Source organism: Schistocerca gregaria, chromosome X (assembly GCF_023897955.1).
Source record: "Schistocerca gregaria isolate iqSchGreg1 chromosome X, iqSchGreg1.2, whole genome shotgun sequence".
In the NCBI taxonomy this organism is placed as follows: Eukaryota; Metazoa; Arthropoda; class Insecta; order Orthoptera; family Acrididae; genus Schistocerca; species Schistocerca gregaria.
Window position 1 is genome coordinate 160,318,955 of NC_064931.1, and position 18,996 is coordinate 160,337,950.

At 38.0% G+C, this 18,996-nt stretch overlaps 1 protein-coding gene across 3 annotated transcripts in view; it reads left to right on the forward strand.

Annotated features, from left to right (window-relative positions):
* Positions 1 to 2,873: 2,873 nt before the first annotated feature.
* Positions 2,874 to 18,996, forward strand: part of LOC126298395 (ligand of Numb protein X 2-like) — a 524,161-nt gene continuing 508,038 nt past the window's right edge. Inside the window, exon 1 of one of the 3 annotated variants that reach the window (XM_049989706.1) lies at positions 2,874 to 2,924. The gene's annotated coding sequence lies outside the window, so the exon portion shown is untranslated. Of the gene's footprint in view, positions 2,943 to 18,996 lie in introns of all 3 variants that reach the window. The other 2 variants (XM_049989703.1, XM_049989704.1) reach the window with 2 other exon arrangements.

The window sequence follows — 18,996 nt, forward strand, 5'->3', positions numbered from 1 at the left end:
GAAACGGCATAAAGTTGTTAATATTTTTTACTGAATTTATCGATGCTGCCATTCTCAGATCCAGCCCCAAATTGCAGATTGCACTTCGCTGCAATGTCCATGACAATGTCCCTTACCTAGCGAGGTAGCGCAGTGGTTAGCACACTGGACTCGCATTCGGGAAGACAACGGTGCAATCCCAGTTCCGGTCATCCTGATTTAAGTTTTCAGTGATTTCCCTAAATCTCTCCAGGCAAAAGCTGGGATGGTTTCTTTGAAAGGGCATGGCCTACTTCCTTCCCCATCCTTCCCTAATCCAATGAGACCAATGACCTCTCAGATTGGTCTCTTCCCCCAAAACAACAAAACCCAACAATGTCCCTTACTGATCTTTCAATGGTATAATTGAGGCTTTTTTGTAGCATCAGGGATTCTATTCTGGTTTGCTTCAGCAGATGTAACAGGAATTGCCGGCCGTGGTGGTCTAGCGGTTCTAGGCGCTCAGTCCAGAACCACGCGACTGCTACGGTCGCAGGTTTGAATCCTGCCTTGGGCATGGATGTGTGTGATGTCCTTAGGTTAGTTAGGTTTAAGTAGTTCTAAGTTCTAGGGGACTGATGGCCACAGCTGTTAAGTCCCATAGTGTTCAGAGCCATTTGACCCATTTTTTGTAACAGGAATTCCTCCATTCACTCTGTCAAATCTTAATTCTAGTGATTCTTGTGCAGAATCGAGCAAATGATAATTATATCACGGTCCTACAACCAGCTGCAGCAAAGCACATTTGCCAATTAAATTTTTCAGCCATTCTAATAATGACTGTATACTGTGACACCTCCAGCACTGATGTATACATCAGGGATGACAAAAGTACATTTTGCTTTTTGATAACTTTTTCAGTAGGTGCAATAAAATCCACCAAAGCTCCCATTCTCACTGCCTTCACTTGCATTGCGTTGATGACATCTACTGTGACTCCATCTCTGTAACTACTTTGTTCTTGTAATTCTAGTTAGTTAGAAATAGAAACGTAGGTACAAAGAAAGAAACTGCGAAGAAACCATCCATGGGTAACAGAAGAAAAACTTCAGTTGATCAGTGAAAGAAGGAAATACAAACATTTTCAGGGAATTTCAGAATACGGAAATACAATTCACTTAAGAATGAAATAAACAGAGAATGCAAGGAAGCTAAGTCGAAATGGCTGTATAAAAAATGTGAAGAACTCGGAAAAGAAATGATTGTCAGAAGCGCTGGCTGAGCATACAGGAAAGTGAAATCAACCTTTGGCAAAATTAAAAAGAAAGGTGGACATGTTAAGAGTGCAGTGGGAGTTCCACTGTGAAGTGCAGGGGTAGAAAAGGATGTAAAGGGTACATTGAACGCCTCTATGAGGGATAAGAGTTATCTGATGACGTGACAGAAGAAGAAACAGAAGTCGATATCGATGAGATAGGGGATCCAATATTAGAATCAGAACTTAAAACAGTTTTGGCAGACTTAAGATCGAATAAGGCAATAGACATTGATAACATTAAATCAGAATTTCTAAAATCACTGGTGGGAGTGGCAACGAAAGGACTATACACATTGGTGTGGACAACGTATGAGTCTGTCGATATACCATCTGACTTTCGGAAAATCATCATCCACGCACTTCCGAAGACTGGAAGAGCCGACAAGTGCGAGATTTCACGCACATTTACTGTAACACCTCATGCTTTGCAGTTGCTGACAAGAATAATATGCAGAAGAATTGAAAAGAAATTTGAGGAGGCGTTAGATGACGGTCAGTTTGGCTTTAGGAAAGGTAAGAAGGTAAAGACACCAGAGAGGCAATTCTGGCGTTGCGGGTTATAATGGAAGCAAGAATAAAAAAAAAAAAAAAAACCAAGACACGTTCTTAGGATATGTTGACCTCGAAAAAGCGTTAAGGAATGCAAATGGTGCAAGATGTTCGAAAGTCTGAGGGAAATAGGGGTAAGCTACACAGAAAGACGGGTAATATTCAATACATACAAAAACTAAGAGGGAACAGTAGAAGACCAAAACGAAGTTCTCGGATTACAAAGAGTGTAAGACAGGAGTGTAGCCTTTTGCCACTACTGACACATAAATAAAAGAATGATTAGAGACTGGAATTAAAATTCAAGGTGAAAGGATATGAATGATAAGAGTCGCTGACGACATTGCTATCCTCAGTAAAAGTGAAGAACGATTACAAATCTGCTGAATAGAACGAACAGTCTAATGAGTACACAATATGGATTTAGAGTAAATCGAAGAAGAACGAAAGTAATGAGAAATAGCAGAAATGATAACAGCGAGAAGCTTAACATCCGATTTGGTTATCAGGAAGTGGATCAAGTTAAGGAGTTCTGCTGCCTAGGTTGCACAATAACCCATGACGGACGGAGCAAGGAGAACATAAAAAGCAGACTAGCACTGGCAAAAAGGGCATTCCTGGCCAAGAGAAGTCTACTTTCAAACATTGGCCTTAATTTGAGGAAGAAATTTCTGAGAATATACGTTTATAGCTCAGCTTCGTATGGTAGTGAAAAACCCCGAAAAGAAGAAAATCGAAGCATTTGAGATGTGGTGCTACAGAAAAATGTTGAAATTTGGGTGGACTGATAAGGTAAGGGAGGAGGAGGTTTTCCGCAGAATTGACGAGGAACGGAATTTATGGAAAACATTGACAAGAACAACGGTTAGGATGACAGGGCATCTGTTAAGACATCACGGTATTAGAGAGAGATGTAGACGATAAAAACTGTAGAAGAAAATAGAAATTAGAATGTGCCCAGAAAATAACTGAGGACAACGAAACTAATATCGATATGTGCAAAAGTTTCAACGATTACACTAGTGAACAAGCGAGAGCTGCTTCGTTTGTGTTTCTTGAGTGGTAACTTTGGAACACCTGTAGCTGTCAGCGTGTTGTGGTATGTTATGTTGTTTATGTAAGTAATATTATACGTACCGTTTAAAAATTATGCAATAGGCATGTACCTCTGTTCTGTGTATTTTTATAATGAAGCGTCGATATTTGACATGTTTACTTGATATTACCAACGACAATTTTTTTTTTTTTTTTTTTTTTTTTTTTGCTGAAAATAATTACGTCACTTTTTGTTACGTCCAGACACACACAATTTTAGATAATGCTCATCAGTCGTGTATTTATTTCGCGATAGTCGGTTTGTTGCATTCTTTTACAGAGATAAGCTTCACGATGTGTGTTGTACGCACGTTGCGTCTTGAAAAAGTTCGTGTTGTACGACTTGAATGTTCAAGAAGACATTGTTTATGCAGACACAAGAATTTACTATAGTAGTCCCAGACATCTTTTTTACTTTATACTTTCTTGTGGATGTCGTAGAGCAGTTATTACAGTTAATGCAAAGTGAACCGGGGGAATAAAGTGTTTGATAGGCCCTATGTAGGAAACGACTATAAAATTTAAAGTAAGACGTCATTTAGGGGGTTAGAAATGGTTACAAATAGCGTTAGTTGCTATGACATTGTTAAGTTGGACTGACAAGGCTTTGTAAGCCGTACGTTTTATTTTGATTGTATCTCGTGTCACATTGGTTGACTAGGGATGACCAGCCTGAGAGTTCTTCTTTGAAAACTGTAGAAATTTTTTGTTTTTACGATGAATCTACCTCCCTAACACTCGATGCTGTATACAAAGCTACACCCCCGCCACTATTTAATTCGAGGAATGTAACTTAATGCGAAGTTTGATGATAATAACAAGCCTCGGAGTGTTTATTTATTGGTCCTGTGTATCTAGTAGGACTTCAGAGTTTATAAACGGTATTGGGCTAGTCCTTAATTTTGATCTTTTTAGCAAAAAGCAATATTACACAATATTTTATTACTCTATACCCTGTTCAGATAAAATTGTAATAGGTGCTACAGTTTATTTTTCTAGGTACTCCTTTACTTTGTAGAAGTGTTTGGCCAGATAATCATTCATAGTTGTGAAATCTTGTCTGTTCATTATCATTTTTGTGGATTTGGGTAATGCGTTAGTCCTATGTTGGGATGGAGTATGCCTTTCTATGATAAGCCAGAATTTTCTCTTGTATGCATACATCATTTATTTACATTATGCAGTAGTTGTGTACAGATTAATTATGGTTGCAAGGTGGACTGTTACTATTTAATTTTTCTTTTGTAATAATTACATTATCTAGTATGTAAGAACATGGAAGTGATAGTTTTTCTTAGTGTGGCGATCTTTGCTGTACACCTTCTATTAATCATACTTTTTTCTGCTATCAAAATGATCACAGATTTGCTCCACAGTTTACCCAGAATATTACACATTACTTCAGTATTAAGTGGGCTTAAGCAAAATATACAGTCTGAGACCATCAAATGACATACAGTGTCATAGTATTCATATTCTGAAAAAATGTTTTGCTCGGTTTTCTGTGTATGTAGTCTTCATGTGTGTCAGTTTCATTTTGTGGTGCATCCATATACAATCCCGTATAGTGAGGATTTTCGTATCAGTGATCAGTCCACGAAGTTGTAGCTTCTGAATGATGTGTATATAAAGAGATAGACTGAAATGACAGATAAAGCAGAAGGAAGTTGAAACATCTTATGTTTATGAATGAGTTCTTGCTGCATCAGATTTGTACTTAATCTTCAGCTTTCGGTGACTCCCATGACATAATGTGGCCAATTAAAATACTTATTTATTTATTTAATTCTTTATTTTACGTGCCTAGGACATGAAATTATTAGAATACTGACAGGACTGGAATAACATACTGTAATGAAAATCGATTATATGCAAAGTATCCACTTCAGAGAAAATCAGTAAAGAAAAGACAGAAAGTAATAACAACAAAAATACAACTATTTGTATTTAAAACACCAATTTATGAAATGCAAATAGGAAGATAAAGAAAAACAAACAATAAAATAGCAAGATAATTCTCTTCATATTCTGTGGCGATCCCAGTATTCGACAGTTTTTACTGCTATTTTGTTAGCTGCAGCGAAATCATGTTCCTGCAGAATAGTAAATGATGATGATCCTGCCAGTCACCACACTGGCAAATTCCGTAATGACTGCTGAAGCACTATTTCGTGGCACTTTGCACCATGACACCCCATTTCCCACCCTATTCAGAGTCTTTCATGTCCTGTAAGGTAGGTGTGAGCCTCCGACTGTTTTTTCTCGTGCATTCACTCAATGTGCCTCAGGTATAGAATCTTGCCAAAGCTCCACGTGACAAGTTCTGGGAGACGAAAGAATTGCTGTAGTTGTCTGCATGAATCTCTTTCTTGATGTGGGTCTAGGTTGTCAGTCCTCGTATCCAAATGGGATGTCTGGGAATAGTTTCCTGTTTCTTCTTCCCCACTTCTGTAGCTGCTTTCCTCAAAATACTTGGTAGTGCTATACCCATAATTTGGTAGACATTACTTATAGGTGTTGGTAACAGACAGCTATGTGAACTTGTTTGGCATGTACAGAATATTGGCAGATTGGTGCAAAATATTCCATTGCAGAGACATAGTGCTGGCGCAAGTGTTCAGAGCACCTCCCACCCTTAAGTTTCCCTATATCATAGGTGAAATCACAAACTTGGGTGTTTCTGGGAATTTTGCTTCAGGTGTATGGCATCATAGTACTTGGCTGGCTCTTCAACATTTCTTGTAAGTTATATCGCCAGCTCCTCGAAACTTTTGCCTGGGCAGCAGTTTGCTGCATGACCACCATAAGTAAATGGTCCAGTCTGTAATCTTACCCTCCCACACATCACTATTAAATGTTTCATAGTGTCTTCATTAGTTTCAAAAGCTTCGAGAGGCATAAGCTATACAAAAGAGAAACTTATTTACTTAGCTTCATTTTCTCTTCTTGTTATTGGCTTCAAGTCTTGCGTCCAGGGGTGCATTCTTGTAGCTGAAGTTTTGATTTAACATTGTGGGTGCCTGATTAAATAACTGATGAAGATTTGCCTGTATATTTCTTGAATTTTATTCTTATTAAATATCACACTGTTTTTACAGTTTCCACGTAATATTCAAATTACATTGCTGTAGACAAAAACTAACAATATTCCAAAGAGTTTACAAAGCAAAATAGTTTACATACTTTCTTGACAAAATATATCATTATTTTGTAAATGAATCCAGAAATAAATTTAATAATTAGCATTAGATTGTGCAATTAATAATACGATTTTCAAATATGCCAGAGTTTCGTAAAAAGAGTAATTAAAAAAAAAGAGTAATTTTAACTGTTAGTACATATCGATTGTAACACACAAATTCTTTTTATACATTGCAGTCTGAAATATAATACATTGTATACAGAATCATATGAAGTTCATTCAGTTAACACTTGGATGGTCATTTGTGTAGGTGTTGTACAACAGTGAGAACAAACATTTCCCTGAGGGAGTCCATTTTCCTTAATACTCCATTGATTTTTGTTATTTTTCAATGTGACAAAGTATTTGCTATTGTGCACCAAGCATTGGGTGAACTGTGTTAAATGATAATCATTTGTGACTGAATCCACTTTTATAACCAGCTTGTTGTTGTTAACTGTATTGTAAACTGTATAATAAGCTGCTGTGAGATTAGTGAAAGACAGACCTGTGACTTGACCTGTTTCATAACTAGACTCAGTGTGTTGTACCAAGTTAAGGATCTCTCCATTACAAGACCTTCCTGGGCGAAAGTCTGACTTCTCTTTTTTGAGGCTTTTGTTGACGTACTGTAATAAACCATTTAGAATCAACATTTCCTGTGTCTTATACAAATGACAGAGAAGTGAAACTTTTGAAAGTATTTTGGTTCTCTTGGCTCTTTTCTGGGCTTTAGAAGTGCTACTACTTCGGCTTTGCATCAGATCCGAGGAATTTGCAATTTTGAAATACATGTGTTCATAAGATTTAATATCTACTATGTTGTAGAAGGTCCAAAAATTTTAATTTGTTCTGTTGTTTCTGGGTCATTATCTGCAGCTATATTGTTTTTCATAGACTTTAATACTATATTCAGTCCTTCTAAGACAAAAGGAGCACCAAGGTCTTTCTTGTCAGCATATCTTAGGAGTTTTGGAGTTTGTAGATCTTCCTTTTGTCTTACAATTCAGAAGATGGGCAGTTCAGTTGAGAAATATCTTTGAGAGATCAGGAGCAGCAATGGTTGGGTCATTGTTGGGATCTTCAATAATTTCCATGCTTTCTGATATCATTTTATTACTTCTGGAAGCTGATACAGTATGCAGGATGTATTCACCAGATTGTATTGTTTCCTCACAAACTGGGTCATCATCAAATAATTGTCCGTACCTCTGCATCACAGCCTCAGAGTCCTCATCAAGTCTCAGGATATACTTCTGTCTGCATCCTCTCGAGAATATATTTTCATGAAGTGACTCGAACTGATTTAACAAGTTTGTCATACATCTCCATTGGTGGATCAAATTTTAGGACTTTGATGTCAAATTCTTGTGTGAAATTTTCCCATTGGGCTTTCTTGAAGTTAAATTGTCTTTTGAAATGGACACACGCTGGCTGCACAACTGCTTCTGCTTCAACAGAACAAATAATAGGTCAATGCAGTGTACATGGGATTGGCTTGGTAACATTCTTCTTGGCAATACGTTCACTGACAAAAAGTTATTTGTTGCATATCTTAGATCCCATCTGCCACTGCCTACTGAAATGTCCCCACAAGAATGATGATGATGATGACAATGACTATGACGAAGTCATCAAAAGCTCAGGATTCAACTCTGTGTAAAGCAAATATTCAAGAATGTTGCTGTGAAAAACTAAGTTGTCATCTTGTATGTACTATTTTTGAGAATTTCAGCAAAAACATGAAGGGGAAAATGGAGATGAAATCAAACAATGGAAAATCCAGGATGGAATAATGACAACATTCTTAGGAGGATAGATTTTTACTCACAGTATAGTGGAGACATCAGGTTGCAGAGAGGTGCAACAAAAAGATGGTGAAACAAATAAGCTTTTGCCCAGAAAGGTCTTTATCTGAATTAGACAATGGACACACACTTCCCAGTTCTGCAAAATATAGATGTAACTTGCAAGTTAGTGCTGGCTGTTTCCAAGGCTACCAAATGCCCACATTCTTTTCCATTTGTTACAACAGATAGTGAAGTCTCAATGAAAAAAACTGCGGTCTCACAACACACTTCCTGACAAAAAAAATATGAAGTGCCTGTAAGACACGGTCAGATGTCAATGTAACTTTGGACATGTACACACCGTCATGGTGCATTAGCAGTGTTCCTGCCGAGTGTGGTTACCGAGCCCATCAGGGTACATAAGATGCATAACAGTGCCATATGTCAAATGATCACTGCGAAAGATATGGAGTTGACACATACTCTTGTGAGATGGCGTTATCAGCACAATACAGAGTTTGGACAGGTCCTCATTGTGGGTGGCTGTTTGATTTGCACAATATCCAGGTATGTGGGGTGTTTGGCTGTGACAGTTGCCCTGCGTTGGACTGCGCAGCAATGTTAGAGCAGGCACACCCATGGACAAAGAATTGGTCGACCGTGTGATCCTGACGCAAATGAGGATCACTTTATTGTGCACCGAGTACATCATCTCTTCTGCAAACAAGTAGTGGATCCCGTGGAACAGTCTACGTTATGCCACGCTAGCTGCATCTGTTCTAGGGAATTACTGTCTTGTGCCTAGACTGCCACTAACACAACACAAATAGCTGTGTTCAGAATAGTGTTACAACCAGGAATAACGCACTGCTGATGAGTGGCACTGCATTGTTGTTGTTGTTGTGGTCTTCAGCCCTGAGACTGCTTTGATGCAGCTCTCCATGCTACTCTATCTTGTGCAAGCTTCTTCATCTCCCAGTACCTACTGCAACCTACATCCTTCTGAATCTGCTTAGCGTATTCATCTCTTGGTCTCCCTCTACGATTTTTACCCTCCACGCTGCCCTCTAATACTAAATTGGTGATCCCTTGATGCCTCAGGACATGTCCTACCAACCGATCCCTTCTTCTAGTCAAGTTGTGCCACAAACTTCTCTTCTCTCCAATCCTATTCAATACTTCCTCATTAGTTATGTGATCTATCCATTTAATCTTCAGCATTCTTCTGTAGCACCACATTTCGAAAGCTTCTATTCTCTTCTTGTCCAGACTAGTTATCATCCATGTTGCACTGCCATACACGGCTACACTTCATACAAATACTTTCAGAAATGACTTCCTGACACTTAAATCTATACTCGATGTTAACAAATTTCTCTTCTTCAGAAACGCTTTCCTTGCCATTGCCAGTCTACATTTTATATCCTCTCTACTTCGACCATCATCATTTAGTTTGCTCCCCAAATAGCAAAACTCCTTTACTACTTTAATTGTCTCATTTCCTAACCTAATTCACTCAGCATCACCCGACTTAATTCGACTACATTCCATTATCCTCATTTTGCTTTTGTTAATATTCATCTTATATCCTCCCTTCAAGACACTATCCATTCCGTTCAACTGCTCTTCCAAGTCCTTTGCTGTCTCTGACAGAATTACGATGTCATCGGCGAACCTCAACATTTTTATTTCTTCTCCATGGATTTTAATACCAACTCCAAATGTTTCTTTTGTTTTCTTCACTGCTTGCTCAATATACAGATTGAATAACATCGGGGAGACTGCAACCCTGTCTCACTCCCTTCCCAACCACTGCTTCCCTTTCATGTCCCTCGACTCTTATAACTGCCGTCTGGTTTCTGTGCAAATTGTAAATAGCTTTTCGCTCCCTGTATTTTACCCCTGCTACCTTCAGAATTTGAAAGAGAGTATTTAAATCAACATTGTGAAAAGTGTTCCCTAAGTCTGCAAATGCTAGAAACGTAGGTTTGACTTTCCTTAATCTAGCTTCTAAGATAAGTCGTAGGGTCAGTATTGCCTCTCGTGTTCCAATATTCCTACGGAATCCAAACTGATCTTCCCCGAGGTTGGCTTCTACTAGTTTTTCCATTCGTCTGTAAAGAATTCGCGTTAGCATTTTGCAGCTGTGGCTTATTAGACTGATTGTTCAGTAATTTTCACATCTGTCAACACCTGCTTTCTTTGGGATTGGAATTATTATATTCTTCTTGAAGTCTGAGGGTATTTCGCCTGTCTCATACATCTTGCTCACCAGATGGTAGAGTTTTGTCAGGACTGACTCTCCCAAGGCCGTCAGTAGTTCCAATGGAATGTTGTGTACTCCGGGGGCCTTGTTTTGACTCAGGTCTTTCAGTGCCCTGTCAAACTCTTCACGCAGTATCGTATCTCCCATTTCATCTTCATCTATATCCTCTTCCATTTCCATAATATAGTCCTCAAGTACGTCGCCCTTGTATAGACCCTCTTTGTACTCCTTCCACCTTTCTGCTTTCCCTTCTTTGCTTAGAACTGGGTTTCCATCTGAGCTCTTGATGTTCATACAAGTGGTTCTCTTATCTCCAAAGGTCTCTTTAATTTTCCTGTAGGCAGTATCTCTCTTACCCCTAGTGAGATAAGCCTCTACATCCTTACAGTTGTCCTCTAGCCATCCCTGATTAGCCATTTTGCACTTCCTGTCAATCTCATTTTTGAGACGTTTGTATTCCTTTTTGCCTGCTTCATTTACTGTATTTTTATATTTTCTCCTTTCATCAGTTAAATTCAGTATTTCGTCTGTTACCCAAGGATTTCTACTAGCCCTCGTCTTTTTACCTACTTGATCCTCTGCTGCCTTCACTGCTTCATCCCTCTAAAGTACCCATTCTTCTTCTACTGTATTTATTTCCCCCATTCCTGTCAATTGTTCCCTTATGCTCTCCCTGAAACTCTGTACAACCTCTGGTTCTTTCAGTTTATCCAGGTCCCATCTCCTTAAATTCCCACCTTTTTGCAGTTTCTTCAGTTTTAATCTACAGGTCATAACCAATAGATTGTGGTCAGAGTCCACATCTGCCCCTGGATATGTCTTACCATTATATAATCTATCTGATACCTTTTAGTATCTTCAGAGTTCTTCCATGTATACAACCTTCTTTCATGATTCTTAAACCAAGTGTTAGCTATGATTAAGTTGTGCACTGTGCAAAATTCTACCAGGCGGCTTCCTCTTTCATTTCTTAGCCCCAATCCATATTTACCTACTACGTTTTCTTCTCTCCCTTTTCCTACTACCGAATTCCAGTCACTCATGACTATTAAATTTTTGTCACCCTTCACAATCTGAATAATTTCTTTTATTTGATCATACATTTCTTCAATTTCTTCGTCATCTGCAGAGCTAGTTGGCATATAAACTTGTACTACTGTAGTAGGTGTGGGCTTCGTATCTATCTTGGCCACAATAATGCGTTCACTATGCTGTTTGTAGTAGCTTACCCGCATTCCTATTTTCCTATTCATTATTAAACCTACTCCTGCATTACCCTATTTGATTTTGTGTTTATAACCCTGTTGTCACTTGACCAAAAATCTTGTTCCTCCTGCCACCGAACTTCACTAATTCCCCCTATATCTAACTTTAACCTATCCATTTCCCTTTTTAAATTTTCTAACCTACCTGCCCGATTAAGGGATCTGATATTCCACGCTCCTATCCGTAGATCGCCAGTTTTCTTTCTCCTGATAACGACGTCCTCTTGAGTAGTCCCCGCCCGGAGATCCGAATGGGGGACTATTTTACCTCCGGAATATTTTACCCAAGAGGACGCCATCATCATTTAATTATACAGTAAAGCTGCATGTCCTCGGGAAAGATTATGGCCGTAGTTTCCCCTTGCTTTCAGCCGTTCGCAGTACCAGCACAGCAAGGCCGTTTTGGTTATTGTTGCAAGGCCAGATCAGTCAATCATCCAGACTGTTGCCCTTGCAACTACTGAAAAGGCTGCTGCCCCTCTTCAGGAACCACACGTTTGTCTGGCCTCTCAATAGATACCCCTCCGTTGTGGTTGCACCTACGGTACGGCTATCTGTATCGCTGAGGCACGCAAGCCTCCCCACCAACGGCAAGGTCCATGGTTCATGGGGGGAGGCATTGAGTCGAGCAATAAATCTCCATTCTGCAGTAAAGTAACCGCTCCCACCAACCCCGACGTCCACTGTCAGCAAGTAAGACGACGATCTGGTGAGAAGCCCCATTCTGTCAGTGTTTCGAGAGGTATGGTGTTATTATTTCGGCCATCTCGATGGAGCTATCTGCATGATGTCGAGGTACTCCCGTGGCTAAAGATATCCCACATCTATCCTCAATAGATTGTATGTGGGACCAGCTTCCACTTTGGATGTCAACTCCGTCCCGATACCAGTATTCAGGATATTGAGGACCAGTTACAACAGTTGTGGGAAAACTAGCCTCAAGAGAGGATACTATGGCTTTATGGCAGTCTTCTCAAGTGAATCAGTGCACACATCCAGGCCAGAGGAAGTGCAATGTCATACTGATAAGTAGGCACTTACTGCTAAGTTCTTTGTAAATTCGACTTGATTTTTGTGACCACTGAAATAGCGTCACATCATCATGTATCTTCCCAACCTATTAAGTTCCAATTCATTTCCTCCTCCCCTTCTGGGTGCTTCACTTTTTTTTTTTTTTTTTTTTTTTTTTTCCAGGTAGTGCAGATATAGGTTTTACTGAGCCCATCACTAATACTGTGGCATTTTCATAATTGGTACCAGAACTTTGATATTAATACGGAATCTCAGACCTTGTAGCTTTATTATGGTGTTATCTTTTTTTTCTTCACTTATTTTTGCATATTTGTCTCTTGCAAGTTCCTTATTTCTTTTTATTTTCATCCTTCTATTTCTGTTCAGCAACAGTCTTGTGTTTGTGCATGTAATATGTGCAATAAATTTCTGGATTCCCTCATTCTACATTTTTATTCATTAATTTGTCTTTGATCATTCTACACAATAGTATCAAACATCTGTGACGAGGATCCAGATCTGTGGTATATTTCTTAGTCTACAGTTGCTTTTACTTGTTTAACCTGGAGAAAAGTAGGTGTGGTATCTTCAGTTTGAAAATGTACAAGAATTGCTGGAACTGTTTACTTTGTTTGTAAAGGTTTTGAGTTGCCCTCAAGTCTGTTAGCATATGACTGTGGTGGTGGCCGTAAGGGCAGTTAAAGCACCATTCACACTTTTTTCCCTTTTGATCCTTATTCTTAATTGGCAGAAATCGAGGACTTCGATCTCTGATCAGGCAATTATGTTGAAGTTCCTGGTTGAAATCCGTATTTCGTTTGTCGCCCACGTTTGCAGAATATTGTGTGGAAATGAGCAATCAAATATTTAATGATAGGCACCATTTGTTGACTTTCTGCAGAAGCAGTTTCATCTTTAATTGCGTGGTGCATATAAATGTTCAATTTCACTGTATGTGATTTCCACCTCAACTCAGACTGTGTCTGATATAAGGCACTATAGGTAGGTGACACTTCCTCTTATTATTGCTAATGGAACTTAGCCTTTCTTCTGTTGTAAGGCTCTCATGTTTGGTGGAGCTTTCTTCTTCCATTCTTTGGTAGATGCTTTTGGAAGTGACAAAGAAAACATACACAAATATGTGTTTTAAATATATAATTTAATGTTTCCTTGATCACGAGCACAACGTTAAATGTAGTTTATTGACTGGCATTGAGTTAAGAACTAAGACTATATATCTTGAAGCGAGCCTTATTAATGGACTCATAAATGGCTGTCAGAAGTGCGATTTGTGATTAATCCTTCACCTTGTTCAAACATGTACAAACTGGATGCTTGTATGAAAGCTCTTTGTGAATTATACAAGTACCAATTTTTTTGTGTTTTACAGTTTAGTCCATCAGTGGGGTCTTATTTCATTATACATCTTTGCTTAAGGAGTCTTGTACATCACACGTTTTACTGGCATACATCATTATTGTCATCACCCAGTGATCACAGGCTCTGAAGACCAGACAGTGGCATTACATATTGCTTGCATGTCCTTTGATTTAGAGCTTCCTCCATTGAGTCATCTGAAACTCTCAGCTAGATTAGATCATTGTCCATCTCATCCAGCCAATGTGGTCTGAGTCTACCAAGATAATGGTACGAATTTCCATTGTCACAGTAATGTTAGTTGCATTTTCAGATATCTAAGCTACACGGTCAGCTGACCAAAATTGATATTGTTTTATAATGTGTGTAATCAGATTTATATTCCTCATATCATAAAATTCTTTATTTGTCCATCTTTAAGCATTCCAAAAATTCTGCTCATCACCCTCGTTTTGAAGATCTTGAAGCTTTTTCCCCCATACACACATGCCTAGTAGTTTGTTTCCAAGCTGTAGATTACAATTTGGCATATGGTGATATGGATGTGTATGCTTACCTTTCTTCATGTAACAAAGTGCTGGGTCTCAGAGTCTTTCCGAGACTGTAAAAGTTTTCCATTCTGTTTGTATTTTAACCTTCAAACAAATGTCTAATTCATATGATATCCATTCACTTCTATATCACTGTACAGTTCATGTGTGTGCTTAATGATCCATTACATGATTAAACAATAATGGGTGTATTGCATCATTCTGCCTGAGTCAGCATTGAAACTGAAATCTCTCAGACAGAATTTGCAGCTTTGATACTAATATGCACTTTTTATTAGGTTTATCACCTTTTTGGTTATATTAAACTTTTTTGTGATAACATTTTGGCCCTGTCAGTGACTGCTGTCAAGTGCCTTGTTTTTAAATGTCAATGGAACTGTGGTGTTGAAACCAAACATTGGATTGAAGATAGGTGTACTTTATAAACAAGGTTGATGACAAGTGTTCTTTACAAACAGGGCATTCAAGTCAAAATTGTGCTTATGCTGTGTCAGAGTCCATAGTTGACTGCTCCTTGCAAAAGCTTGTGTGATGTTCCTGAAGATGTGCTCCACAGATTTTTCAAGTCTGTCTCATAAAATTATCAAGAACATTACATTTATCATGATAAGGAGCAATATACATTGATATGTTTTGCAGCCTGTCTTGTGGCCTGTTTTGCAGACAAGGTTTATCAGAGCTCCTATCCATTCATCAGGAATTGTAAGTGTTGCAGGACCTGTATATAAGGTGCAGTATCTCACAGTGCAGCACATCTCCCTCAACTTTCAGCCATTCTGCCACAATTCCATTCCCTTCAGATGCATTTTTGTTCCTGTGACTGATGGTGCCCTTTGACTCATATGTGGTCACTGGCGCTACATCTCCTTCCTCTTTCCATTCCACTATCTTGTGACATTCTTCTTCTTACACTGGATATTCCACTATCTTCTGAGTATCAATTATGGTGGTTTTGACTGCCCAAAAGCTGCCCCTTGCATTGTTGGACTGTCATTCTCAAGACCTAAATCATGTACTTCAGCATTTACATGTTTACAAGGCTTTGTGTTTCTCTTGTAGCCTCCAAGAAACATTCATTCTTCTGTTATTTATAATTTCATCTAGCCATTTAATTCCACAATTTCCTCTTTACTTCAGTTGCATCTTGACATGCATAATTAATCCACCACTTACCCTTCTGCTTTCCGTTTCTGCTGTTACCAGTCACTGGTATGTCATTACCCTGTACTTGCTGTTGACCATTCTACGTCACCTTTTTCTTCTAAATTATCATTATGATTCCTTATTTGCAGCTTGTAGTTGAGACCTATTTCTTACCGTTTGTACTGATTGGCCTTTTGTTGCCTCTCCTGTACACAATTTTCAGTTTAAAATCCATCTTGCTAATGACTAGAAAGTTGTCTATTTTGTAATCTGCTCCAAATCTTTTGTACAGTCCTGGAATCTCTTGTTAATGGCCCCACAGCCAGTTTGATTTATTGTATTCCCATCTGGTGACATGCACATTCATTGATGAAACTCCTTATGCGGTAACATTCCTGACGACATGATTCAGAAGACTGCAATAGTTACTAAGATTTCTGAATGACTAAAATATGCCAAATTGACTGTCAATATTTGGATTAAAATAGCCTTTTATTTTGTAGTATGTAAAGTTCTGGGTTTTTAGTGATTTTCAAATGTATATTATTACCCCTTAAATGTACATACTTGAGCTACAGTCAAAATTTATATTGTTCATACATTGTTAAAATGCTGTGGGATGGTGTGACTTTTAAAATAAACATGGCACCAAATGTTGCTTGAATTGCTCTGAGATAATCTGGCCACCCATTGGATATTAACAATGCACAACCTATGTAGGTTTTGGCTTAACTGTTTTATGTTCTTTTAATGGGCACCTGAAAATTTTACAGTAATAAACACTACAGGGAAAAAATGTTTTAATCCAAGTAACAACAGCTAGTGCGGCACATTATTGTCATTCAGAAAATTTGTTTTGGTTGTGGCTCCAAGTTCAACTAAATAATTGGAAGTTGCTAAGCTAATGGCAAAAGCAACAAAATATTTTCCAGGATTTCGCAGAAGTCATCCTTTCCATTGCCATTTTTGTTCTCAGTTAGGGTAGAAGAACTGACTTGAGTAATGTGGAAGCATTTTTGTAGCAGTGTCAGATAAGCTGTTCTCTTGTTTGTTGCCTTAAATTCCATCACAGTATGCGGTAGACATTTCTTCAGTACAAGTGCAATAGCAAATTAATGTCAGCTTCCACATCAGCCATGCATAACTATTGACTTTTATGTATCAGTTGTACCTTATTGTAAACGTATCACTTACTGTCACAGATCATAAAACTTTGTACAATTGATTAGCGTAGGAAGACATTTTTGGTAACTTTGTAAAACTTTTAGTCTTTACTGATAATAGTTAATCCTATTAAGTTTGTGTGTTTTTGGATGAACTGGAGAAACAGTTCAAAATTTATAAAGCAGTGTGTGAAAAATTCCATATGAATAATGCTCGGCTGGCATAACACCCCTGGTCCGTCTCTTAGATTTATGATGAGGGTCAACTAGCTGCCAATTACATTGTTCTGAGAGACAGTTGTGAATTATGGAATAAATGGAGAAGACCAATAAAAATGTGTAAGTATCATAACCCAGAATACACTGAAAGGTGCAGGGGAGGGGACCAGAAGTTAAAAAAGAAAAAGTCAACATCAGAAAAAGGTGTACAATCAATTACAAAAAAGGCAAGAATTACTGTCAACTGTTTTTCAAGCCATGTTGTTGTGGTACCCAGCAGTTCCTCATTTGAGGTGAAACATTTTCTGCACTCCTCTGCAGGGGAGGGGACCAGAAGTTAAAAAAGAAAAAGTCAACATCAGAAAAAGGTTGTGTACAATCAATTACAAAAAAGGCAAGAATTACTGTCAACTGTTTTTCAAGCCATGTTGTTGTGGTACCCAGCAGTTCCTGATTTGAGGTGAAACATTTTCTGCACTCCTTAATTTACGTAGCAAAGGGAAAATGAATGCATTAAAATTATTTGTAACAAAATTAATTTTAAACATTTTCTCTTGGAAATAATAAAAAAGTGTGGTGATAATTTCATAAAAAAATCTGTTACTCCTAGCATTTTTCTTTTTAAGTAAATAAAGAATGAGAATTATTTAAATAATTTTGTCCTATTTCATTGCTTGTCCATGTATTCCAAGAATATATTTAACAAAACACTTTGGGGTCCACCTCATTTTGTGCTGCAGCTGTGCTGTTAAAAACCTCATGTAAGAAATGTCATTTAATAAACTATTATAAAATTAAGCTGTCTGAGTGACAGTATTTACTTTTGATAGGTGGTTAAAATATTGAAAAGGAAGCAAAGGAAACAGAAAAGAATAACTTTTTGCTATTTAACTGCCCTGTTCTTGATTGGAATGGTTTATTTAATTTTGGTTTGATTGAGTAAATTATTTTCATGAGTTATTTGGACACAACAGTATACAACAAGCCAAAGGTAATACAATTAATTTTTAGTTAAAGTTTTTAATAAATGAGTCTAAAAGTTCAACATAAAGTTAATAATAATGTAAAAATAATATAAAATATAATAAATACTCAGAGATTGCGCATAGTGCGAGCAGATGCAGGAATTCTGCTCATGCAAGGTACTAGTGGAGATGGTTTGCCATTGACTTCCTCCGATCTGTTATGCATGTCAAGTGTGTATCTGTTTTGTTTGGATGACTATGATGAGTGCTTTTACAGTGTAGTGTTGGGTTTGTGTTGTCATGGATGAAGGGAAGGGAAAGGATGAAACCAGTGCTGACACACTGCATACTCCTCTTGAATAACACCAAGGGGGTTAATGAGCTGAACATCCCCATCGGACACACAGATCACCATCAACAGTGTCACATGCCCTAAATTCATGAGAGATTTCTTACCTCAGAGTTGAGCGCCACCACATGTTTGTGTTAGTGACCTCCACTACAGAGGTGGATAAACATACTGCACAGTGAACGAAGTGATAATGTAGTTAATACAGAGTATGAACAATGGTCCAGCAAGAAGTTTTTAAGCTTTACTTTAAATGTATTCAGTGGTAGTATGTATTTCAAATAAGAAGGCATATGGTAGTGTAACATATTCTCTCTTGCATATATTTGTACTTACTATGTTTAGCTGTAAGTTAAAGTCTCTGCCTAGCTTCTTATAAGTGAAGATCATAGTTATGTTTGAAGATACTTGCAGAATTTTAAATAATGGTCTACAGGGCTTATTTCATTTACCTTGCTTTATCATTCTGACAATCTTTTTCTGTATTCTTTTTCTTTTTATTTATTTATTTACTTATTTATTTTTCAAATTGTTGGATCTCCCCCCCCCCCCCCCCCATGTGACAATGGCAACTGCTGATTGCCACAGTACAGGGTGACAGTTATTGAACTATATGAAGAAATGTAAATTATTTACAAACTGCAGCATACACACACTTTATTCAACATGTAAACATCACTACATATATTTGAATTTAGGTTATGACATGTTCGACATGTCTGCCATCATTGACGATGATGTGTTGCAGACGTATGGCGAAATTTTGCATGACCTGCAGAAGTATCAGAACATTGAT